Raw genomic sequence first — 26,070 nt, 5'->3', positions numbered from 1 at the left:
CAGAAGGTATTATCTCTCAATCAATCAATCACTCATAGTTATTGTGCTCCTACTATGTGCAGAACACTGTACTAAGCACTTGGGAGAGTACAAGGCGCCCTCAAGGAGCTTACATCCAGGCTTGGCTCTCCGTCAAGTGACTTTCCTTCTCCCACTGACCCCAACACAAGGCAATAGGGAGAGGAGTTGGCCTCCTCTTTGCCCACAGTGTCACTTTTTCATCATCCCATCCTCTCTGTCCTTCAACATCTCTTCCTCCATGGCCCATGTCATCCAACCCTACCACCCACTACAATAAGGCATTTCCTCCAGTCCTACTTCTGCTTTTTTGAGCAATTTTGATAACTGTCTTTCCTTTTCTTTTTCTACCCCCCTACACTGATCTCTAGGACTTCACTTCCATGCAGGTAATCCTGATGGCTTCCCAGCTACCAGCTTCCTCTCACTTCTCAGTTCTGCTGACCTCCTGACCAGTCTACCTCACCTATTCACCTGTTGAAACATGTGAACACTCATCGTTGTTCAATGCAGCATCTAATCCCACACATCTGAATGTCCACTGTCTGACATAACCTCCTCACCTCTCTCTCTCCCACACACTGCCAAACTGTTCTCTTCGCCCAAGAGAGACTTCTGATCCATGCTCCTCCTCCAATTATCCTGTCACCTATTCCCACTGGAACTCCCTATCCAACTTATCCTCTCCTGCTGCTCAAATCCATATCTCAACATTGAGCTTCCTGCTTAACTCAACTCTCTCCACCCATCTCTCCTAACGCCTGGATCACCTCCACAGTATGCTTCCTCTGCTCCTGAACTCCTGCTGTGGAAAGCTTTTCCTGGAAATCCATGATTCAGGTCGACTCTGACAATTTCAAATTTATGTGTTCACTATAACTCTGCCTTCTTTTCTGCAGAGCTATGACTTCTCTTCCATCACAGGCTCTCATGCCCATCTGCCTCACCACTATTCCAGACTTTTAAGTCAATTATCCTCATCAACCATCAGTGGTATTATTGAATGCTTACAGTGTGCTGTACTAAGAACTGTACTAAGCACTAGGTGAGTACAATAAACAGAGTTGGTAAATGTACCCTGTCCACAAAGAGCTACAGTCTAATCTAAGGTCCAGTTAACAGTCTCTCAAGATGCCCTCTAGTTCTCTGGTCTCTCTCTTTCCCACAGTGAATTTGCTAACTGCTTCTTGGACAAAATAATAGCCATCATGCATGGACTCCCCCAAGTCTCTTCACTTCTCCAACTCCCACCCTAACATTTATGAGCCCTGAAATTGTTTGTTGTATCACCTGGGCAAGTTGCTTAAGTTCCCTGTTCCTTAGTTTTCCCAACTGAAACAAAAGGATTAAACACCTGTTGCCCTCCTACTTAGACTGTGAGTCTCATGTGGGACAGGGACAGTGTCCAATCTGATTAATTGTATCTAGCCCTGCGCTTAGAACAGTATTTGTCACATAATAAGCACTTGGCAAATGTAATAATAACAACAACATTAATATTATTATTATTGTTTGTCCTAAACTGCAAATAGAGCTTCCTTGGTGCCAACTGGAATGCCAGTTGATTTTCATTGCACTCAGCTAATTACACAAAGGACTTCTAAATCAATCAATCAGCATTGTTCATTGTGAGCTTAATGCATGCAGAGCACCCTATTAAGGGCTTTAAGAGAGTCCTTGAGAGAGAGAGAGTTGGTAGACATGCTTTCTGCCCACAGGGAGCTTACTTACAGGCATTTTTTTGAGCTTCTAAAGCACAGACATCAGCACTTAGGAGCTTATCCTCATGGGGAGCAGGGTGTGAGAGACCCCTTTCTGACTTCAGGGGAAGTCAGAAAATGAACAGCAACATCCTCTTTGCCCTTCCCTTATTTCCTCTCTTTCCTCTTTACTCTTCCTTCTGCCTTCTTCCCTTTCTCCTCCCATCCCCCTCACTTTCTCCCTACCCTGCTCCAAAGTCTACCCCAACATTCTGCCTCCATGTTTTCCCCATGGTCAAAATGAAAGTTTGGCATGTTTGGGCTGCAAGCTGTGATCAGGATGATTTGAAAATATGATTGTCAAGGCCAAGCTGTTGTTTTCCACAAGAAAGACCCACCTTTATCCAGAAACACAAGCTGATGATTTTCCCCCTAGGGAAAAACATCTTCACTGTTTTTTGGCTGGCCCTTGGGAGATCCCTGTGGTGGTCCCAGTGGGCTTAAATTGAATTAAGAAGCAGCATGGCCTAGTGGTTTGGGAGTCAGAAGGAATTGAATTCTAATCCCAGCTTCACCACTTGCCTGCTGTGTGATCTTGAGCAAGTCATTTCACTTCTCCGAGCCTCAGTTACCTCACCTGGAAAATGGGGATTAAGACTGTAAACCCCAGGTGGGATAGAGACTGTGTCCAACCTCATTAACTTGTATCTATCCTAGCACTTAGTACTGTGCCTGGCAAGTAGTAAGTGCTGAACAAGTATGATACAATAAAAAAAGTGAGTCATTCACTGGGCTCAGCAGGCCACAGAACGATCAACTGGGATTCGCTCCAACTTGGATTGGGCCCAGTTGGGCCTATAGCTGTTCTCTCTAGCACCCAGTGTTGAATACAGATGTCTTTGTGGATCCCTGGAAGGGCTTTGGGGCCAAGTCTCTTTTCAGTCTGGTTGATCATTGCTCCTTAGACTCACACAACCTTCTGGATCACAAAGCCAGTGTGAGGAAAGCCCCCCAAATGAACTTGGCACACGTCGCCTACACCCACCCTGGCTAGCACACCTAAGCCTGCATTCATTCTGTCAATCAATCAATCAATCGTATTTATTGAGCAGTTACTGTGTGCAGAGCACTGTACTAAGTGCTTGGAGAGCACATGATAACAATATAACAGAGTTGGTAGATGCTTTTCTTGCCCACAGTGAACCTTCAGTTTATAGGGGGAGAAAGACATTAATGTAAATAAATATATTATGATATGTACGTAAGTGCTGTGGGACTGATGGAGGAGCGAATATAGGGAGCAAATCAGGGTGGCACAGAAGGGAGTGGGGAGAAAAGGAAAAGAGGAAAAGAGGAAAAGGAAAAGTCCCCTTGGAGGAGATGTGCCTTCAATAACGCTTTGAAGGGAGGGAGAGTAACTGTCTGTTGGATTATAAAGAGGGAGAGTGCTCCAGGTTAGAGGCAGGATGTGGGCAAGAGGTTGGTAGCATGATAGACGAAATTGAGGTACAGTGAGTAGTTTGGCATTAGAGGAGCGAGGTGTATGGGCTGGGTTGTTGTGGGAAAGCAGCAAGGTGACTGAGTGCTTTAAGGCTGATGGCAAGGAGTTTCTGTTTGATGTGGAGGTGGATGGGCAACCACTGGAGGTTCTTAAGGAGTGGGGAAACATAGACTGAACATTTTTGTAGAAAAAATGATCTGGCCATCAGAGTAAAGTGTGGACTGGAGTGGGGAGATGCAAGAGGCTGGGAGGTGAGCTAGGAGACTGATGCAGTAATTAAGATGGGATAGGATAAATGCTTGGATTAACTTGGTAGGAGTTTGAATGGAGAGGAAAGGCCACATTTTAATGACATTGTGAAGATTGAATTGACAAGGTTTAGTAATGGTTCAGTCAGTCAGTCAATCAGTCCAACCAATGGGCCGTCCTTGTCAAAGTGTAGTCTGGCCTCTTGTAGGAAACATGACATCCTTCTCTTGGGTTAAGGATTATAAAACAATGGTAAATCTACAAACCATTTTTAAAAACTCTATGTGACTGTGTATGTGTCTATGTATGTAACTGTGGGAGGACCTCTCTGTGGGCAGCAGGGATACAAGAAAGGACCCACAAAAGGGAAGGTTACTGGCAGTTCAGTCACTGATGAGGCAGCAATGATGCTTACAAACACCCTTTAAGGATCCCAGGCACTAATTAGGAATTCTCATACCTTCTTCTTTACCATTTTTGCTCTCTGCCTTCTTTTGAAGACATGATTATGCAGTTTTGATCCTAATGCCAGGTCTCCAGCCACCCTTTCTCTGGCTCATTTGCTCATTCTCTTCTCTGCCTCTCACCCCTTTAATGCTGATGAGTCCCAAATCTGCCTCACTAATCCTGCCCTCTCTCCTACTCTGCTATCATGAATTTCCCCTTATCTCTAGGATATCATTACATACCCCCCTACTGACAACATTGCAAATGCTGAACTCCTATCCTCTCCCACTTCAAGTCCTCCCATACTTTCTCATCACAGTCGACAACCCCACTGCTTCCTCCCAAGCTCAGAAGCCTGTAACCTTGGTATTATCTCAGACTCCTTGCAGTTTTCAATTCTCATTCTGTCTGCAATGATTAATCAATCATTCGATCAATCAATCAGTGGCATTTAATTGAGTGCTTATTAGGTGCAGAGCACTGTACGTAGCACTTGCGGGGGAAGCAGAACTGTCAAGTGGATAGAGCACGGACCTGGGAGTAAGAATCCCCACTCTGCCACTGTCAGCTGTGTGACCTTGGGCAAGTCACTTAACATCTCTGTGCCTCAGTCACCTCATCTGTAAAATGAGGATTAAGACTGAGAGCCCCCTGTAGTACATGAATTGTGTGCAATCTGATTAGTTGACTAGCTTGCATCTCCCCCAGTGGTTACAGTGTTATTTAACAAATATCATTTTTAAAAAAAGGAGGGGGAAGAGCTTGAGCCTAAGAGTTAAAGGACCTGGGTTCTCATACCAGTCCCACCCCTTGCCTGCTGTGTGATCTCGGGCAAATCATTTAATAATGTTGGTATTTGTTAAGCGCTTACTATGTGCCGAGCACTGTTCCAAGCGCTGGGGTAGACACAGGGGAATCAGGTTGTCCCACGTGGGGCTCACAGTCCTTCATCCCCATTTTACAGATGAGGTAACTGAGGCACCGAGAAGTGAAGTGACTTGCCCACAGTCACACAGCTGGCAAGTGGCCGAGCCAGGATTTGAACCCATGACCTCCGACTCCAAAGCCCGTGCTCTTTCCACTGAGTCATTAGCTATTCTGGGCCTTAGCTTTCACATCCGTAAGTTGGGAACTCAAAAACCATGCTCTCTCCTACTTAGAATTTGAGCCTCATGGCGAACACAGAATCCGTCTGACCTGTTAATCCTTTTATCTGACCGAGCACTTAGTGCTTGGCACATAGAAAGTGCTTAACATTAATTATTATCATTATTATTATTGTACAGTAGTTGGGTTGGCTTAGTGGAAGAGCCCAGGCTTGGGAAGTCAAAGGACACAGGTTCTAATCCTGGTTCTGCCACTTGGTCTGCTGTGTGGACCTTGGGCAAGCCTCAGTTACCTCATCTGTAAAATGGGGATTAGACTGTGAGCCCCACGTGGGACAATCTGATTACCCTTGTAAGTACTCCAGCACTTAGAACAGTTCTTGGGGCATAGTGAGTGCTTAACAAATACCATAATTATTATTATCATTATTATCATCCCTTCCCTTAAGTAGCTTACAATCTAGTGAGGGAGATGGACAATAAAATAAATTATATACGGTACATTATAACAATATGTACATAAGGATTGGGGGGTTGGGATGAATACTGAAGTGGTTTAAGGGCGTACCCAATGAAATGCATAGGTTGATGCAAAAGGGATGGTGAATAAAGTAGGGAAATGCAGTCAGTCAGGGAAGGCCTTTTGGAGGAGATATGATTGAAGATGGACAGGGTGGTGGACTGTTGGTTATGGAAGGGAGAGGGAATTCCAGGGAGGATGGGGTCGGCGGGGAGATAAACAAACAGTGAATACGTTGGTGTTAGAGAAGTGAAGAAGTGGGTATGCTGGATTGTAGTATTCAAAAAGCGAGGTCAGTTAGGAGTTGGAAAGCTGATGGCATACTTTAAAGACATAGATAAATCCTGCCAGTGTTTCCTTCATATTTCTCAGACACGCCCCTTTCTCGTCACCCATTCACCCAAATGGTGCCCATTTCCAAGGACAGCACACCATATGGACCAGCTCCTTATTATCCTTTCTAGACTACTCTATCAGTCTCCTTACTAGTCTCCCTGTTTCCAGCCTCTGTCCTCTCCAGTCCATACTTCACTGTGCTGCACAGACCATCTTTCTAACATGTCATTCAGTCCATGTATATTCGGTCCTTCTCTAAAGCCTCCAATGGCTCCCCTTTATTGCTACAGCAAGGAGCAACTCCTGACTTCTGACGTCCAGACTCTCCCTCAGCTCTCTTCCACACCGACTACATTCTAATCATTTATTTACTGAGCACTTACTGTGTGCAGAGCACTGTATTAAATGCTTCCAGCTCATGCTTTTCTTCCAACTACTTGCTCACACCCTTCTTCCTCCCTGGAGCCCCCTCCCCTTTCAAATCTTTTAGACCACAGTTCCCTCTATTTTCAAAAGCCTCCTGAACCCTCCCCTCCTCCATAAAGCTTTCCCTAATTACACGCCTCCTCCCTGGGTTGTGCTAATATAATGACAACCAACCTGAAGACTACTGTTGTTGACATAGCACCCCTCAGTGACTATTCTCGCTTAATTGAATATACACTTTTTCATTGTTTTACTCCTCTGGCCAAACTCAGACAACCAGCACTTGTGTTGTTTCTTCTGTTCCAACTGTGTGTAAATCATCTGTGTCTATCAGTCACACTCATTCACCTAATCATCTGTGTCTATCAGTCACACTCATTCACCTACCTGTCTCCAATGATTTTATTTGTCCTGAAAGAGGTGCATTTTCACTTCCATTGTACTCTCCTGGGCACTCAGTATGGCACTTTGCATGTTGTGGGTGCTCAATAAATACTATTACTTGGTAGATTGTTCTTTTGAAAGATTAAGGGGTAGAAATTCCAGGTACAAGTGTTGTCCAAAGCAAAAATCATTTAGCCCACCGTCTATCCAGGAATTTCAAAATCACATTTTCCACCTGCCAGTGGCACTGGCTTTCTGGCCTGGGATGCCAAGAGCACTGCCCATTTCCAAGACAGCACACCAGTCCTCAGGATCAATCTGGGTTCTGGTGCACTTGGCAGGAGTCATATATGCTGGCAGGCCTAGGATTTGTCAAAAAGAAAGGGATTAAAGGCTGGAGGGTCATTTGTTTCGCCTCCCGGTCCCAGAGGCCTGGGCTTGTTCTCTGACCTCTTGTTGGACCCCCTGCTGGACCTGGCAGAAGCCAGAGAGAACATGAGTTACGGGCCACAGCCCCACCAGTAACACAGTAGCCCTCCTCCCGGACCCAAGCCCACCCCAACCCCAGTCCAGCCCACCCTCCGCCCAGACCCAAGCCCACCCCAGCCCCAGTCCAGCCCCTGCCTCTTCCTCATCCCCAACCCAGCAACAGCTCAGTCCCTGCTCCAGCCCCAATATTCAGCGGCTCCAGTCTGTTCAAGTGTCACATGCTGCTTTGAAACTCCTTTGACATAGACAAAAGGAAAGGAGAGAATTTTGGCCTTTAAGAAAAAGACTGTTTGCTGCATTGCAGGATTTTTCCGTGTTCTTCAGGAGCAGGAAGATGAAATCCTCAGGCGCATTTATGTGCAAACGATTCACTGATAGAATACCTTCCCTGAAACCCTCAAACCCTGCTTCACCAATGAGATTCCTGAGGTGTACTGATACTTTCGAGCAGAGTTTTTGCCAATGGGACCAGAACAGCAATCGTCACAGTGTTTGTTAAGCTCTTACCCTCGGCCAGGTACTGTCCTAAGCACTGGGGTCGATACACAGTAATCAAGTTAGACACAGACCCTGTCCCCATGGCATATGTAGCCAGGGAGGAAGAACAGGTATTTTGTCCCTATTTTACAGAAGAGGAAACTGAGGCACAGGGAAGTTAAATGACTTGTCCAAGGTCACCCAGCACGACGGGCAGAGCTTGGCACCCAGGTCCTCTGACTCTCAAACCCATTGTGAGCAGGAACTGTGTCTGCTAATTCTGTTATATTGTGCTTTCCCAAGTGCTCTGCACATAACGCTCAATAAAAGTGATTGATTGATGGATCTCTTGTTTTTTTCTTATTCTAGCTATTATCTACTACTTTCCCTTGTTGAACAATCACAAATGTCTTCTCCCTTCTCTGCCCCCATTTAACCATATGCTAAATGGCCAAGCTACTTAATCAATCAATTGTATTTATTGAGCACTTTCTGTGTGCCAAATACTGTGTAAAACTTTGTACTTAGACTGTGAGCCCCCTGTGAGACAGTGACAGTCTGACCTGATTATATTGTATCCATCCCAGTGTCTAGTACAGTGCTTACTATTAATTAAAAATAGTAACTGTGATATGTGTTAGGTTAACTGTACTAAGCACTTTGGTAGATGAAAAATAAACTGGTTGGACACAATTCCTGTCCCTCATAGAGCTTACAACCTAAATAGGCAGGGAGAACAGGTATCAAATGCTCATTTTGCAGATGAGGAAACCAGCCTAAGTGACTTGCACAAGGTCACAGAGCAGGCAAACGGCAGAGCTGGGATTAGAATCCTGATCCTCTGACTCCCACGTCCATGCTTTTTCCACTAGGCCACATAGTAAGAGCTTTACAAATACTATCATCATCATCATAAGTGAGCTGGCTGTATTGTCTTCCAAATTCAGCAGTAAAGTCAGAATTTTTAGAGAACAACAGTTTACCTCAGCTTTCATAGCCAATGGGTTTTCTCTTTCAGGATTTCAACTCCAGGGTGCTAAGCACCAACACTGCCAGCCATGGAACGGTCATTCCAGTCCACCATTCCATCCAACTCTGTGACTCTCGAGCTTATTTTCCTTAAACTAACCTTGAATTATTTTATTCACATTTCTTCATTTTGGAAAATGAAGGATGACTGAATAAAATATAATGTATATCAACTCTCTGCTATGCATTGTCTTTCTGTGAATAAATACAGTTAGGGCCTCTTTTAGAGATGGAGCTAAGGGGAAAAGGATCATAGAGTTGAGAGGCATTCCTAAGGAGACTATTTTTCCTTTATACAAAATGTATAAACAGTAATTATTATTATTATTATTATTGTGATATTTGTTAAACACTTACTATGTGCAAAGCAATGGACTAGGCACTGGGGAAGATAAATAGGTTAAGATACAAGATAACATAGAGTTCCCAGTCTAAGTAGAAGGGAAACAGGCACTGAATCTCCATTTTGCCGATGAGGGAACTGAGGCACAGAAAAGTTAAAGTGATCCACCCAAGGTCACACAGCAGACAAGTGGTGGAGCCAGGATTAGATCCCAGGTCATCTAACTTCCAGGCCAATGCTCTTTCCATTAGGCCACAAGAGGAAGTTAGAGAAATCATTTTAAGAGACTTCTCCAATAATGCAATTCACGCACTTCTTGCTTTCCCAGAGCTCCTCTAGGGAGAGATAAGTTTTTTTTCTTTCCTCTACCTCTCTGGGCCTGCCACGTGAACCCAGAAAAAACTTTCAGTGTACCCTTTCCATGTACTGTTAGTTCAGGTTACAGCTACCCCACCATCCACAACATAGAGTCACATAGCCACTATTAATTGGGAACTTTCCCTGAGTTAGAACCACTACCCTCCCTATAATCACCCCCCAACTCAGGGATAAAACCTATATTGTTTTGATGCCATAGTCCACACAAGTGTTCGACATACCCACCTCCCCACAACCCTAACATTCAGGCTGATAGCTACAGGTAAGGAAATCCACCCCCTGCTCTCAATCTCTTCACCTGGGCTGAGTAATTAAGCCATTAGCAATGACTGAATCTCAGATAGGTTTGTCCACAGTTTATGTCAGATATTCTAGGCATGGAGGATACTCCATAAGCAGAAAAACTAAATAATTTATTGAACTGGGGATGCAACTTAATTTAGAAATAAATGATGTGGATGTTGATAAATGCCTTGCATCTCATTCACAGGAATTCATCATCATCATCATCAATAGCATTTATTGAGTGCTTATTCTATACAGAGCACTGTACTAAGCACTTGGGAGAGTACAGTACAGCAGAGTTGGTAGACACATTCCCTCCTCACAGTGAGCTTACAGTCTGGAGTCCAAGAACCACATCCAATTTTGACAGTCTTGTGCATCATTGCAGGACGCTGAAGTAGATTAAGGAGAAGCTAAGTCTCTCCACAACCAGCTAAGATAAAAAAAACCTTGTGTTCATTTTCAAGAAAACCGACGGATTTATAAAAATGACAAAAAAAATACAAGGCATACTCATGAAAACCCCATATTTTCAGAGAATATAAGAGCATGCCTTTAGTCCCTTTTAGAATCTTGCCCAAACCATAATCTCCCCATTTGCCTCCCTTAGAAACTTAGTGATAAAATGATACAGATCTAATTATTTAAAATTAGCCTGGGTGTTTTGGGACTTTCTGACTCTTTTCCCTCTCTTTTTCCTTTTTGTTTTCCAAATGAAGTCCCCATGGATCCTATGATTGTTATTATTTAAGTAGGGAGGGAACATGTCTGCCAATCAGTTACAATGTACTTTCCCAAGTGCTCAGAACTATTCTCTGCATATAGTAAGTGCTCAATAAATTTGACTGATTGATTATATCCCGAGACCCTTCATTCCTCTGAGGTACTGATCCTGATGTTCCTTGGGGATCTGTTTACCCTGGGAATGTTTCTCAGGCTTAGAGAAGGTTATTGAAAGCCACATGAGGGCAGGGACTGTACCTTCTCACTGTATTTTACTCTCTTAAATGATTCAGTACAGCACATACATGTACAGGTGGTTGGTACAATGTCCTACACATGGCCATTGCTTGATACAGAGTTCATTAAAATGGCATTGTTTTTTAAAAGTCACCCGGATGGGACTGGTTAGGTAGGGAGGGGAGCTGAGAATGATGTTCAGGGTCTTCTGATGACTCAGATGTTTCCCTTGCAATGTCGGAGGATGCTATCGAGAAGCAATATGACCTAATAGATTGAGAATAGGTCTAGAAGTCAGAGGACATGGGTTCTAATCCTCACTCTGCCACTTGCTTGCTGGATGACCTTGGTCAAATCACTTAAATTATCCATGCCTCAGTTTCCTCACCTGTAAAATGGAGATTCAACACCTCTTCTCCCACCTACTTAGATTATGAGGCCCTTTTGGGACAGGGACTGTGTCTGACCTAATTAACTTGTATCTTCTCCAGCACTTAGTACAGTGTTTGCCATATGGTACACAGTCTGTCTGCCAGGTACTATATTAAGAGCTGGGGTGGACAAGCTAATTGGGTCAGACCCAATCCATGTTCCATGTGGGCCTCAGTTTTAATCCCTATTTTGTAGATGAGGTAACTGAGGCACAGAGACATAAAGTGATTTGCCCAAGGTCACAGAGCAGACAAGTGACAGAGCCTTGATTAGAACCCAGGCCTCTGACTCCCAGGCTACTTCCCATGCTGCATTTCCAGTAGGGGTGAGAGTCTAGTCAGAGCCATGCACATTCTCTGGGGTAGTCCCCACAGAGACTGGTAGGCAGTAGTAACTTGTGTAACCTGAGGCCACAGAACACACTCTCTCTGAGTCCTCTGTCTGCTATGCCCTCACTTGAGAGCCAAGAACTTTGGTATTTATTAGCTGCTTATTATGTGCCAAGCACTATACTAAACACTGGGGTAGATACAAGATAATCATGTCAGACACAGTCCCTGTCCCACATGGGGCTCCTTATTGGCTCTCTGATTTGCCTACCTGCCCACTGTACTTTCCTGCTAAGTCTTGTTGAATCCTCAGACTCTTCAGAGCTGAGAAGAAAGATGGCCTAATGGAAAGAGAACAAATTGGGAATCGAGAGTCCTGCTTTCTAATGCCCTCTCCACCACTTACCTTCCAGGTGACTTGGGGCATTTGCTTAAGGGTTCTGTGCCTTGGTTCTCTCATCTCTAAAATGGGGATTAAATACCCCTTCTCTCTTCCTGTTAGACTGCGAGATGCCTATGTGGGACATGGGCTGTAGCGGATCTAATTGCCTTATCTCTTCCCCAGGACTTAGTATGGCGCCTGGAACACAGTAAGTGCACAATATATAGCACAGTAATGATGAAAATGATAATAATAATAATTACTATTATTATCATCAGTCACAGATCAGGGTGTTAGAAAAACTGGAAGAGGCTTTGTGTGGTCACTCCAGATCCGAGTGACCCACTGATCCACCAATAATCCCATTTTTCCAGTAGCAGAAAAATAAACACTCAGACAATTCTTAAGAAAAATCCCTGACTTCCCCCTGGGCTTACACCAACACTTCACAGGCCACATGTAAAATGAAGCAGAGGTACCAGCAAGATAATAGCACACCCTGGGGAAAATATTTAGCTCCAATTCATTCGTGATATTCAAGTTCTTTTTACCCATGTAGGCCCTCAATGACTGACAATCACTGAACATGTTCACAAATCTGATCAGTTTTATTTTAATGTGAAGAACATATTAAGCCCAGTGAACACTGAAAACCAGTTCATGTCTTAAATTGTTTCTCTCAGAAGTGCTTTTGCAAAACCCAAAATAAAAATGAATCTAAGACAGACCACTTCTGACCCAAGACCTCCCCGTTCCCTAATTATTTTGGCTTCCAAAATTTCCAGATGGCTGATTGGCTGGGAAGGAATGCGGGGCAGTGGCCAGATGGCTTGGTCTGGTTGTTAAAGGGCCAGGGAGGAGGGTATCTTCTCAGGGAAAGGTTGGACTTAACTAATGGCTTACCTCAGTCCAGAGTGTCACTCAAACGAATGGTGCAAACTGGGCTCCTTGGGTCTCTATTTTCCACCCTGGAAATATGGCCCATCTTTCCTCCTGTCTCTCCCTGCCCCAGTCTATTCTTCATTCCGCTGCCTGGCTCATCTTCCTGCAGAAACGTTCTGGACATGTCACTCCCCTTCTTAAAAACCTCCAGTAGTTGCCTATCAACCTCTGCACGAAACAAAAACTTCTCACTCTAGGCTTCAAGGCTCTCCATCACCTTGCCCCCTCCTACCTCTCCTCCCTTCTCTCTTTCTACTGCCACCCTGTAGGCTCCGCTCCTCTGCCACCCACCTCCTCACCGTCCCCCATTCTTGCCTATCCCACCGACGACCCCTGGCCCAAATTTTCCTGCTGTCCTGGAATGCCCTCCCTCCTCCCCTCCGCCAAACTAACTCTCTTCCCCTCTTCAAAGCCTTACTGAGAGCTCACCTCCTCCAAGATGCCTTCCCAGACTGAGCTTCCCCTTTTCCCTCTGCTCCTTCTCTGACCCCCCCCCCCCCAGTTAAGCCCCCTTTTCCCCCCCTTTCCCTCTGCTCCTCTCCCTCTCCCTTCCCCTCCCCTCCCCTCAGCACTGTGCTCCTCCGCTCATTTGTATATATTTTTTATTACCCTATTTATTTTGTTAATGAGTTGTACATCCCCTTGATTCTATTTATTGCTATTGTTTTTGTCTGTCTCCCCTGATTAGACTGTAAGCCCATCAGTGGGCAGAGAATGTCTCTATCTGTTGCCGAATTGTACATTCCAAGTGCTTAGTACAGTGCTCTGCACATAGTAAGCGCTCAATAAATATTATTGAATGAATCTTTCTATTGTTTCCAGATCAAGTCATTTCTTCCCAGTATCCCCTTTTCCTCGCTGTCTCTCAAAAAGGTCACGGGACATATTTCAGATGAAGAGGCTGATGCCCACTGCATTTGAATGGGATCCTTCTCTGAGATGGCAGTGCCAGTCAGCAATTCTCACACCTGGTACCAACTTCCAGGTCCCAGACTCTAAGGCATGATCCAAGTTTTCTGCTCTTTTAGAATGTAGTGGATCCAATTCACTGGCACACAGCTTAACAGCTAGCATGGGGGGCATAACCTATACATCTGGTCAGGGGCATACCATGGATACATCATAGGTTATTATAACTATTATTACTGTAATCACTTATCATCATCATGGTGTTTATTAAGTACTTACTTTGTGTCAACCACTGTTTTAAGTGCTAGGGTAGATACAAGTTAATCAGATCAGACATAGTCCCTGTCCCATATGGGACTCAGAGTAGGTAATGTGGTAGTGGGTTGGTGATTCTCTTGACCTTAGACTGGTCCCCAAGCCGGACTGCCTGGGGGGAGGCAGCTCACTTCCTAGACCACTCTCTGCTCCAACCTTCTCCCAGACTCCTCCCCGCTTCACCCTTATTTCTTTTTTTCTTTTATGGCATTTGTTAAGCATTTGCCAGGCACTGTATTAAGCTCTGGGGTAGATATAAGTTAATCAGGTTGGACACAGTCTCTGTCTCACATAGGGCTCATAGTCTTAATTCCCATTTTACAGGTGAGATAACTGAGGCACAGAGGAGTGAGGTGTCTTGCCCAAGGCCACACAGCAGACAGCGGTGAAGCTAAGATTAGAACCCAGGTCCTTCTGACTTCCAAACACGTGCTCTACTCATTAGGTCAGTCCCCTGCCCAAAAGCTATGGTCTGGGAATCCCATCCATCCCTGACCGACTCAACCCTTCTCCCAGACTGCTCCTGGTCCGTCCTTTTCCCAAACTGCTCCTGGGCATGTAGGGGACCATTAGCTATTTCCCCATCTTTGATAGAATTTTCCTAAAATGCCCAAACCTCGAATCTTGGTGCCAGGGATTGCTGCAGAATTTGATTTCTAACTGGTGCCACATTGGTATTGCCCCCAGTCTGGTCCCTGTCCCCGGCAGCACCATCTCCTCACACAAAGCCCTGCACCCTGCCACCTCACTTTTCTGATGAGAAGAGCAACTTGTGTATAAGCATCCTCACCAATGCCATCATGGGCTCCCACCAGACTGTACATTTCTTGAGGTAAGTACTTGCTCAATCAGACTCTCCCAAGAACTTAGTGGAGTTTTCTGCACAGAATAAGCCCTCGATAAATTCTACTGATTGATTTGGTCAGATTCATGTATACCACTGAAGGACTCTGTTTCTGATGGTGGTTACAGGACACTCGGAGGAACCCTATGATCATGTTTAAGGATGGACCAACTCCTCTAATTTGCCCTCCAGTAGCTCATTAAGAGTTATGGAATTTATCTGAGACTCTCCTGAACTTAACATTGTATTTTCCCTCTGTTTCCTGTAATAATGATGATGGCATTTGGAAGAGGGAATAGGATTTGAATCCCCATTTTACAGTTGAGGAAATTGTGGCACAAGAAGCTAAGTGACTGACCCAAGTCACACAACAGGCAAGTGGCAGAGCTGGTAATAGAACCCAGGTCCTCTGACTCCCAGATGCGTATTCTCTAAATGGTAAGCTCCCCTCTAGACTGTAAGCTTATTGTGGGCAGGGAACATGCCTGCCAATTACATTGTATGTACTCTGCCAAGCATTTAGTACAGTGTCTTCCACATAGTAAGCTCTCAATAAATTCCATCGATTAATTAATTTCCAGTTGACCATCCTGCTTCCCTTCAGTGCATTTCTGAGTTTTGGCTCCAGAATCTTACATAAGACGTTCCATGGCTTTCTATGATGGCAGAACTGTGGTTTGGGCTTTGACTTTTGGCCTCCTCCTGGTGACACTCTGCATCCAGGTGGCCTTTCTGGAAGCTGCTGTGGCATTTTTGAAAGATAACTTAGAAGAGCTCACTCATTTCTGAGGGCCAGTTCATAGCTCTGAACCTATCATCGTGGAATTGTAATTTGGGTAATCTTCTCCAGGTGCCTTTTCCTACACTTGCTCATATTAAAGCCCTTCTGGCAGTTTTCAGCCACTTGACTCAGATTTATGAGGTTTTCCTGAAATGTTTCCGCATCTGTATTGCATTTCACCCCCCAGAGGAGTTTAGTGCCTTCTGCAAACTGGGAGCCAGCTCTTTCTTCTAGATCATTTATGCAGATGAACAAATCTGCGCCAAGCACTGAGCCCTGAGAAATGCCAGTTCTACCCTTTCCCCATCTCCCAAACAGGAGGTTGTCCCTGCCCTCTGTTTTCTGTCTTTCAGCCAGCTTCCTAGTCATGTACAGTATTAATAGCTGTGGTATTTTTAAGTGCTTACTGTAAGACTAAGCACCGTGCTAAAAGTGTTGGGATGGGTACAAGGTAATCTGGTTAGACACAGTCCCTGTCCCATAACCACCCATCATGGGACTTACTGAGTGCCTACACACAGTGGAAGCATTCACAGGCATATATGCATTCAGGCACAGGCATCCAGAATCGTCCACCCCCACCCCCACCCCCACCCCCACCCCCGCCCACACACAGTCTTGCTATTTTATGTGGTCTGTATTTGCCAGGAGGCTTCTGACACATCCACCTATAGAAATAAAAGGAGTGAAGCAGGATGGCCTAGTGGAAAGAGCTCAGGCCTAAACGTCAGAGGTTCTAATCTCACTTCAGCCAACTGCCTGCTGTCTAATCTTGGGCAAGTCATTTAACTTCTTTGTGACTCAGTTTTCCCATCTGTAAAATGGCGACTAAATGCCTGTTCGCCCTGTTACTTAGATTGCGAGCCTCATTCATTCATTCATTCATTCATTCATTCATTCATTCATTCATTCATTCAATCGTATTTATTGAGCACTTACTATGTGCACAGCACTTGTACTAAGTGCTTGGAAAGTACAGGACTATATTCGACCTTTTTAATTTGTATGTAACCCAGCACTAGGACAGCACTTGACACATAGTAAGCCCTTAACAGATATAATAATGATGATGATAGAGTTTGGCTCTGAAGACTTCTGAGTATAGACAGTGAAATGGATTGGGATTAAACAAGGATCAGAGAACTGTGCAGTGGAAGTTGCATTAAGCCTGGGGGAAGTGGGAGAAGGTTCCAGGTCACAGTCCACCCTAAAGTTGGCCCTGCAGCTTCCATGGCCAGGAAAGAGAGCTTGGGCCTGTCCCAAGCTTCATCAGCCTGCTCACAAGCCTGCAGCCTCCCTAGACCAGATCACTGTGCAATCCCCTCATCACCATCATTACCAGGACAGTCCTGTGCAGGGCACAGAATTAGGAACCTACTGTGTGCAGAACACTGTGCTTGGAGCCTGCTGTGTGCAGGGCACCTTCTGGGCATTCTAGCAGAATCCTTCAGCATGGAATGCAGAAGCAGCATGGTCTAGTGGATAGAATATGGGAGTCAGAAGGATCTGGGCTCTAATCGCGGCCCTGTGTCACTTGTCTGCTGTGTGATCTTGGGCAGGTCACTCAACTTCTTTGTGCCTCAGTTACATCATCTGTAAAATGGGGATTAAGGGATTAAGTCCAAATCAAGTTGGACACAGTCCCTGTCCCATCTGGGGCTCACAGTCTCAATCCCCATTTTATAGATGAAGTAACTGAGGCACAGAGAAGTGAAGTGGCTTGCCCAGGGTCATACAGCAGACATGTGGCAGAGCAGGGATTAGAACCCATGACCTTCTGACTCCCAGGCCCATGCTCTATCCATTATGCTATGCTGCTTCCCCTTGATGATATGCTCTATCATCAAGCAAGCAGCTTAAAGGTAGCCTTTGGCTTCTTGACCTCTGGTCTTTCCTGACTGGGAACTCCATATGAGACAGGGATTGTGTCTGATCCAATTGACTTATCTACCCCAGCACGATCCAATTGACTTATCTACCCCAGCACTTAGAACAGTGCCTGACATGTAGTAAGTGCTTAACAAATACCATTATTATTATTATTATCATTATTATCATCATGCACTCTGCTCCATTACTTGGATACATCTTGAATGGAGAAGTTCCAGCAGGTGGGGGATGCCTGGCATATCTTTATTCCTCTATTGTACTTTGCAAGTGCTTAGTACAGTGCTCTGCACATAGTAAGCACTCAATAAATACTACTGAATGAATATCTTGTTCCTGGGCAAATGGCTCAAATGGGCACTGGAAGATCCATTCGCTTGAATGGGGTTGTCCTCATCCCGTAGACATGCACCTCGCTCATCAAATTCTAACTTGCCCTAGCTCTTAGCCGGTTTCATGAGTGCTTGGTTTCTAGCTCAGCCAGTGCGGTGTTGCTGAGATTGAGGGGCCTTTGACTGCACACCCGTATCCCAGCGCAATCTGACATACCCACCTGGCCGTTGGGTATTTATGAGAAGAATGGTGGGGAAGAGTCCAGCTTTCTTGGGACCTGCACCTTTCCAGGTTCTCAGAGGAGGTCCAGGAGCTCTGTAGATCAATCAATCAATCACATTTACTGAGCACTTATTATATTCAGAGCACTGTGCTAAGCGGCTGGGAGAGTACAATACAACAGAGTCAGCAGTCATTTCCCTGACCACAACAAGCTTACAGTTCAGAGTAGGAGACAAACTTTAATATAAATAAATGATTTATAATATATAATTTATAGATATGTACATAAGTGCTGTAGGGCTGAAAGTGGGGTAAATATCTAATGCCCCAAAATCACAGATTCAAGTGCATAGGCAACACAGAAGGGAGGGCTCAATCTCCGGCTTTAGCTTGCATTATTTCTAACATCGAATAAGACAGAGGGGGACTTCGAACCCATACTGGTTTTTCTAAAATGAAACCTCCCACCCGGTGATTGAGGCTAAGACACCTATTTTACCACAAATCCACTGGCCCTTCTGATATCTTTCTGGACTCAGCTTTTCATGTTTATAAGAAATCCAAAGAGCTCTGTTTGGTTTAAGTTTTAAATAGAAAATTACACCAAGATTTTTTTCCTACACTTCACGTTTTAAAAACATAATATGCAGAAGTGAAAAATGGAAAGCCGCACAAGAATTGTCCATTCCAAGCACTTAGTACAGTACTCTGCACATAGTAAGTGCTCAATAAATACTATTGAATGAATGAATTGAATGAATTAATTGCATTTCTTTTTCATGAAATGTCCACTGTTGCACAGCCCACTTCTTGGCTCTTCACTCCACCCTTCCCCTGCCCCCTGGTCCACCCAATTGTCATCCTGTCCATGAAAACAAAATTCCCATTTTTTTTGCCCCACAGCCACCCTCCCTGAGTCCACCAGCCCAGTCTCTCCTCTTCCAACATCAACTAAAATCCATCTCCCATCTCCATTCTCTCTCTTCTCTTCCCACTTTCTTGACTGCCCCATCTCCTTCTTTCACTTGGGTTTTGGGTCTCTGCCTGAAGCCCATACAGCCTCTCCACCTCAACATGACTTGTCCAAATCACAGTCATGAACCCTGATCTCTTGACTGTATTCTGGGAGCACTGAGTAATGTTTCCAAGCCTATGGATGGTAGATAGGAAAGCTATATATTACATAATCTGATCCTATTCATCGTGGGTCGTTGACGCATGGCGGGGCAGATATGGACGCCTGTTCACCATCCTTCTTAGCTTTCCTCCAATGATCTCCTCCATAAATGAAATACCCAGGAGAATGAGGGTTGAAATTGGATAGCAGCTACTGAATAGACCACCGCACTCTCTCCAACGGCCTCTCCTCTCTGAGGAACACACCGCACACCGCGTTCCAGTAATTAATTCTCTTAAGCAGACTCTAGAGAGACCAGGCCTAGCCCAGCCAGCATCGATTCTACCTACCCTTCCAACACGGGGGAATTTCAAATAAACTAATTACCAGCTCTGTGGAGTGGCTGCCTGGATCCATGAAATGAGAAGGGTTGGGCCTATCTGAGATTTGCAGTTGTGAGGGGTGCTCACGAGCACTCTGGAGCTAAAGCTTTCAACCTAGTCCAGTGTGCGAATCATGGATACCATGAAAGCCATTGCCAAGTATAAATAGATTTTAGAAAGGAAATCCTCTGGATTCTTTTCCACCAGATGAAGCCTGAGGATCCCTCAGTTTGTCCTCAGGTAAGTCCAGGTTTGGAAGCTAAGAAACTAGCATGTCCCAAAATTCAGAAAACCATAACATCGTAAAAAGCCATTATTGATTCCCTCTTCCAAATTTGTCCCATTGTAAAATGCCTCCTGTTGCTGCTTCATTCTCATGTCCTTGCAAAGAAGAAATATGCCAGATAGTATGCCTTATATGATTTTAGTCTGCTAATTATAGCGATGCCACAGTACTTCCACAGGAAAATCTCTGGAGCACGTATACACTGCATGTTTCATTCTCTATAGGACCATAAAAGCCCCACTTTACACCTCACTTCCCACCTAATTCCTTTAAATGATGGAAGGGACATTTTGGACAGTGGAACTGTGAATCAAAACACAGGTAGGTCAAAGGCAGTTCCAGACAGCACCAGCCCTTGACTGGGCCTCCACTATGAGTACCGGTTCCTGGGATGAATCCCAGACACCAGTCCTGCCCTCAGGCTGCTTCCATCTTTGGAGGAGGCAGGAATGAAAACAAATTCAAACAGATAAAGCTAAGGGAGAGGGACATAAAACCCCAAACGGATCTCTAGCATCTGGTACTGCTGGCATCAACTTATGCTTACTTCAGCCTTAATGATTTTGTCATTTACTTTGTTGGCAAAATCAAAGCCATCAGGTGTGACGTCCATAAAATCTTTCCCTCACCTCCCCAGCTCCATCCTGCCCCGTCTCCCACTCTCACATCTTTCTCTGCCATCCCATAAGTCAAAATCGAACACGAGCTTTAGAAACCTACATCTCCTCCACCTGAGTCTCTCATCCCATCCCTTCATCCCATATAAAAACTCTGCTTCTTGTAAAGTCCTTATAAAAGCTACAGCACCTGATTTTTTCCCCTCCCTTACTGACATCTTCACAACCATTCACTCGCAGATGGCTCCTCCCCATTTGCCTTCAAACATGTGTAGGACTCATTATCCTAAAAATAATCTTCTTTTGACCACTCCTCACTACTCCACTATCGCCCCAAACTCCCTGAATGGGTTGTTTAGACCTGCTGCCTCCACTTCCTCTTCTCCAATGTCATCCTCTACTCTCTATAACACAATTTCCACCCTATTCGTTCCACTGGGACTCCTCTTTCCAAGGCCACCAATGTACCCTACCACAACTGTACTACTACTACTATTACTAATTATTGTGGTAATTAGTACTACTACTACTAGTATTACTACTTCTACTACCACTAATTATTGTGGTATTTGGTAAGCACTAAACCTACACTAAGCACTGGGGCAGATAGAAGATAATCAGGTTGGACACAGTCCCTGTTCCACCTGGACTCACAGTCTAAGTGGGAAGGGAGAACAGGTATTGAATCCCTACTTCAAAGATGAGAAAACTGAGGCAAAGAGAAGTGACTTTCCCAGGGATACACAGTGGTGGAGCAGGGATTAGACTCCCAGGCCCGTGCTCTTTCTACTAGGCCACACTTTTCTCTACTCCATCCTAACCCTCTTCTACATCTCATCTGCCTTCAACACTGTAGAACTGTGGAACAATGTGCCTCCCTTTTCCTCTCCTCTCCCTCCCCTCCCCATCGCCCCCACTCACTGCCTCTGCTCTACCCCCCTCCCTGCCCCACAGCACTTGTGTGTATGTATGTACATATATATAATTCTGTTTATTTTATTATGTGCATATATCTATCATTCTATTTATTTAAATTGATGCTATTGATGACTGTTCACTTGTTTTGATGTCTATCTCCCCCCTTCTAGTCTGTGAGCTTATTGTGGGCAGGAATTGTCTCTATTTGTTGCTGAATTAAACTTCCCAAGTGCTTAGTACAGTGTACTGCACACACTAAGCACTCAGTAATACGATTGAATGCATGAATGAATGAACACTTCCTTTCCTGGAAACACCACCAGACCTTGGTTTTTCAAAGGTCTCTCCTAGTTCTCCTCTCCTGGTTCTCCTCTTACCGCAGTCTCTTTTGTGGCCCTTACTCCACTCTTAGTCCATAACTGTGGGGATCCCTCAAGGATCGGTTTGAGGGAGGTTTCCTTGTCTTCTTAGTCTACATTCACTGCCTCAGGCAGCTCATCTACTCCCACTGCTTCAACTGAGTGTCGGGCTGGGCTTGACCAGACCAACTCCATTTTTGTCTGCCAAGTCGCCACTCATCCCAAGTGAGCACATCACAACCCCCTGATAAGCAGATCAGTGGAGCAACTTTTGACTGGTATTGCTGATAACAAAGGAGAGGGTCCCCAGAAAGGTGATATTTGACCATGCCTGCCCTGATTAGCCAAGAGTTTGCCCTCCAGTGCACCACCTGAGTGGGAAGTGTAGGTGGGCTAAATACCAATAAAAATTGGGGCCTACAAGAAAGCTCATCGTAGCGGGATGAGCGTGCTGACACTCATCCCTACCCTGAGTGTAGAACACTCGCTTTGTGAAGGCCAGGACCAGTAATGCCATGAGGAACCCACTAAGGAAATGAGTAAGTCTTGCTGCTGCTGACCTAGAATACAGCTGGGTGTCCTTCTTGGGTCTGGAGCATGCATAATTGACCTCTAAGAGTGTCCCTTAAGGACCTGGTGCTCGATGTTTAATTCGCTTCTGCGGTTAGCACTGTTGGCCCTAGGTGAGCCTGGTGGCTTGGACCTGACTCTCATGAGTTTTACTCTGAAGGTGACCATACTGGATAATCACGTGAACCCGGCCACTGGGCCATGTTGTAATGAGTGTCTTCCTGATAAACGAGGTGACTCCGAGTGGCTTTAATGAGCCAGAATGCTGAGTATTAGCGATCCTGTCCCTTTGTGTATGTTTCTGCTTCTCTGATATTGTGAACACAAGTGGCTGAATAAAGACACTTGAGCCTGGGCTTGGGAGTCAGATGTCATGGGTTCCAATTCTGGCTCTACCACTTGTCAGCTGTGTGACTGTGGGCAAGTCACTTAACTTCTCTGTGTCTCAGTTACCTCATCTGTAAAATGGGGATTAACTGTGAGCCCCACATGGGACAACCTGATTACCCTGTATCTACCCCAGCGCTTGGAACAGTGCTCTGCACATAATAAGCGCTTAACAAATACCAACATTACTATTATTATTATTATTTTAAACAGCTAGGCGTGGCTGGCCAGATCCCTGCTTCTGGGCCTTAAGGACCAGTTGTAAAGCTGCCACCTTTACAAATTTCCCTTATCATCCCTCCTTCTGTGTAATCATGCATTCATTCCTCCCCCAAGAGGGAGGTTCCCTAAGCACCACTAGGCTCAACATGCCCAAATCCTCTCCTGTACCTAAAGTTCCCCTCACAGTTGATGGCACCATCCTACCCACCTTTCAAACCCAGAATGTTGACATTACCCTTGACTCCTCCATTCTTTCAACCCCTTCCTCCTCTCTGTTCTTACTCTCCAACAATTCCAGAATCTCCTCCTTCTTCTCTACTCCCCACCACCACCATCAGGATGCTTCAGGCACTTATCCTGATTACTGCACAGATTACTGCACCAATTCCTCTCTGACCTCCCTGCCTCCAGCCCCTCCCTTCTCCAAACCACACCTCACTCTACTGCCCAGATCATTTTTCTAAAATATTGTTTTGCACACTTCTCCTCACTCACCAAAAACTTGGAATAATTATCTATTGATCTTTGCACCAAGAAGAAACTCCAGACCATTAGCTTTAAGAGCCTCAATCAACTTTCTCCCCTCTACCTATCCTCACTCTTCTCCCTTTACATCCCAGCTCCCACACTTTGTTCCTCTCAAGCCAAACTACTCACTGGCCACTGTCTCATCTCTCTTGCCGGTGACCTCTTGCTCACACCCTTCTTCCTGCCTAGAACTTGCTCCTCTTTCCTATCCAAAGCATCACTGCTCTCCCCTTCTTCAAAACCTTGCTGAAATCATATCTCCTCCAGGAGATCTTCCTTCATTAATCTCATCCCCTTGCCACTGTCCTATTTTCCTTCAACTATCACTTCAGCATGTCTGCATCATCTAAGAACTTCTGTATTCATACCCCAGCCCCTTCCGCCCCACAACCTGTAACAGTTATGACCATATCTTGACACTCCATTGCTTCCTCCTAGATGTGGAAGGATAATCTGGCAAGGCTTCAGGGAGGAGGTTACTTCAGTAGAGCTTGAAGGCAATATTTAGTGAAATCGAGGGAGGAGGGGAGGAGAGAAGAGTTCTAGATGGGGGAACAGGGTAAAATAGAGCAGAGAAAAGCCTTCCTGTCAGAGATGTTCCGGGGGTAGCCTGCAGGCTCACACCTCTCAGGAGCTGGGGCTAAAAGCTTAGGTCTCTCAATATCAGGGGCTGGGAACTCCAGTCTCTGAAGTCAAGGGACTGGTGGCAAGAAATGTTGAAGGACCCATAATTTCACCACCCTACCCTCTGCTCAGGACATGGCTTTCCTCTTGCTTACGCCACCACCCTGAACTTCTCATCCTCAGAACTTCACCCCAGCCGCTCACTCCAATTCAGCCCAACCTCATCCCTGAGGAGTCCCCACTATGTAGTGGGCAAACTCCCTTTCATCCTCAACCCGTTCCTGATGCAGTCACTGCTCTTCCTTGCCATCAACAAGACTTGGCTCTCTCCAGAAAACCCTGTCAATCTTATTTATTGAGCATTTACTGTGTGCAGAGCACCGTATTAAGTGCTTCGGAAAGCACTATATAACAGACATATTTCCCACCCACAATGAGTTTACAGTCTAGAGGGGGAGACAGACATTAAAATAAATAAATAAAATTACAGATATGTACATAAGTGCTGTGGTGCTGGGACAGAGAATGAATAATAGGAGTAAGTCAAGGCAACACAGAAGGGAGTGGGAGAAGAGGAAAGGAGGGCTCAGTCAGGGAAGATCTCTTGGAGGAGATGTGCCTTCAGTAAGGCTGTGAAAGTGGGGAGGGTAATTGTCGGTTATGAAAAGGGAGGGCATCCAAGGCCAGAGGCAGGATGTAGCAGCATGATGTAATGGCTAGAGCACGGGCATGGGAGTTAGGGGCTCTAATCTCAGCTCTGCCACTTGTCTGCTGTGTGACCTTGGGCAAGTCACTTCACTTCCCTGATCATTTAAGTACTACAATTCTCATCTCAGTTCCACAACACTTATGTAAATATGTAAATCTCCTTATAGTCTATTTTCCCTATCTGTAATATATTTTAACATCTGTCTTCCTCGGCAGACTAAATGCTCCTGTGGGCAGGAAGCATATCTACCAGCTCGAGAAGCAGTATGGCTTCTCTGTGCCCACTTGTCTGTTGGGCAAGTCACTTAATTTTTCTGTGTCCCAGTTACCTCATCTGTAAAATGGGGGTTAAGACTGTGAGTCCTATGTGGGATATGGGCTATATCCAATCTGATTAGCTTATATCTACCCTAGCACATCAAAACAAGTAAACAGCCATTAATATAAATAGAATTATAGATATGTACATATAAACACAAGTGCTGTGGGGCAGGGAGGGGGGTAGAACAAAGGGAATGAGTCCGGGTGATGGGGAAGAGAGAAGGAGCTGAGGAAAAGGGGGGCTTACTCTGGGAAGGCTTCTTGGAGGAGGTGAGCCTTCAGTGACTGAAAAGTGCAGAGTTCATTCTTATGCATATGAAAGTTCTACCTATTTTCAGTAGTCCTGCAGGAGGGGTGCAGCACTTGTGTATATATGTATACACTGCAGGAAGGGTGCAGCTCCCCACTCCACAGCACTTGTGTATATATGTACATATCTATAATTCTATTTATATTAATGGCTGTTTACTTGTTTTGATGTGTATATACCTATAATTTTATTTATTTATATTGATGCTATTGATGCCCATTTGCTTGTTTGGATGTCTGTCTCCCCCCTTCTAGACTGTAAGCCCGTTGTGGGCAGGGATTGTCTCTCTTTATTGCTGAATTGTACTTTCCGAGTGCTTAGTACAGTGCTCTGCATGCAGTAAGCACTCAATAAATACGATTGAATGAATGAATGAATGAATGAATGAATGACTGGTGGCAGGGAAGAGAAGCAGCCTCAAGACTCTCCCCTCTCCCCTGTCCCCCACCAACCTTCTCTCCTACTTTCCCATCCTTCCCTGCAGTATCCTCAGAGGAGATCTCCTCCTTCCTCACAAGTGCCACCCCCTCCACCTACGCCTCGGACTCCATTCCTGCTCACCTTATAAAAACCATCGCCCCGCCCTCCTCCCTTCCTTAACTTCTATCTTTATCCACTCAATCTCCAATGGCTCCTTCCCCGCTGCCTTCAAACATGCCCATGTCTCCCCCATCCTAAAAAAACCCTCTCTCGACC

The 26,070-nt window shown here is 45.2% G+C and overlaps 1 protein-coding gene across 19 annotated transcripts in view; it reads right to left on the bottom strand.

Moving 5' to 3' along the window:
• The window catches only part of MAP2 (microtubule associated protein 2), a 328,607-nt gene that overhangs the window by 97,286 nt on the left and 205,251 nt on the right, over positions 1 to 26,070 (bottom strand). Inside the window, exon 1 of one of the 19 annotated variants that reach the window (XM_039912686.1) lies at positions 18,023 to 18,082. The exons of the other annotated variants lie outside the window; for them this stretch is intronic. The gene's annotated coding sequence lies outside the window, so the exon portion shown is untranslated. Of the gene's footprint in view, positions 1 to 18,022; positions 18,083 to 26,070 lie in introns of those variants that run through there. 19 annotated transcript variants of the gene reach the window in all.

The sequence above is a fragment of the Ornithorhynchus anatinus genome, chromosome 7 (assembly GCF_004115215.2).
Source record: "Ornithorhynchus anatinus isolate Pmale09 chromosome 7, mOrnAna1.pri.v4, whole genome shotgun sequence".
NCBI classification, from domain to species: Eukaryota; Metazoa; Chordata; class Mammalia; order Monotremata; family Ornithorhynchidae; genus Ornithorhynchus; species Ornithorhynchus anatinus.
The sequence above is the reverse complement of the archived record's forward strand: the minus strand, read 5'-3'. Positions and strand labels throughout refer to the sequence as shown.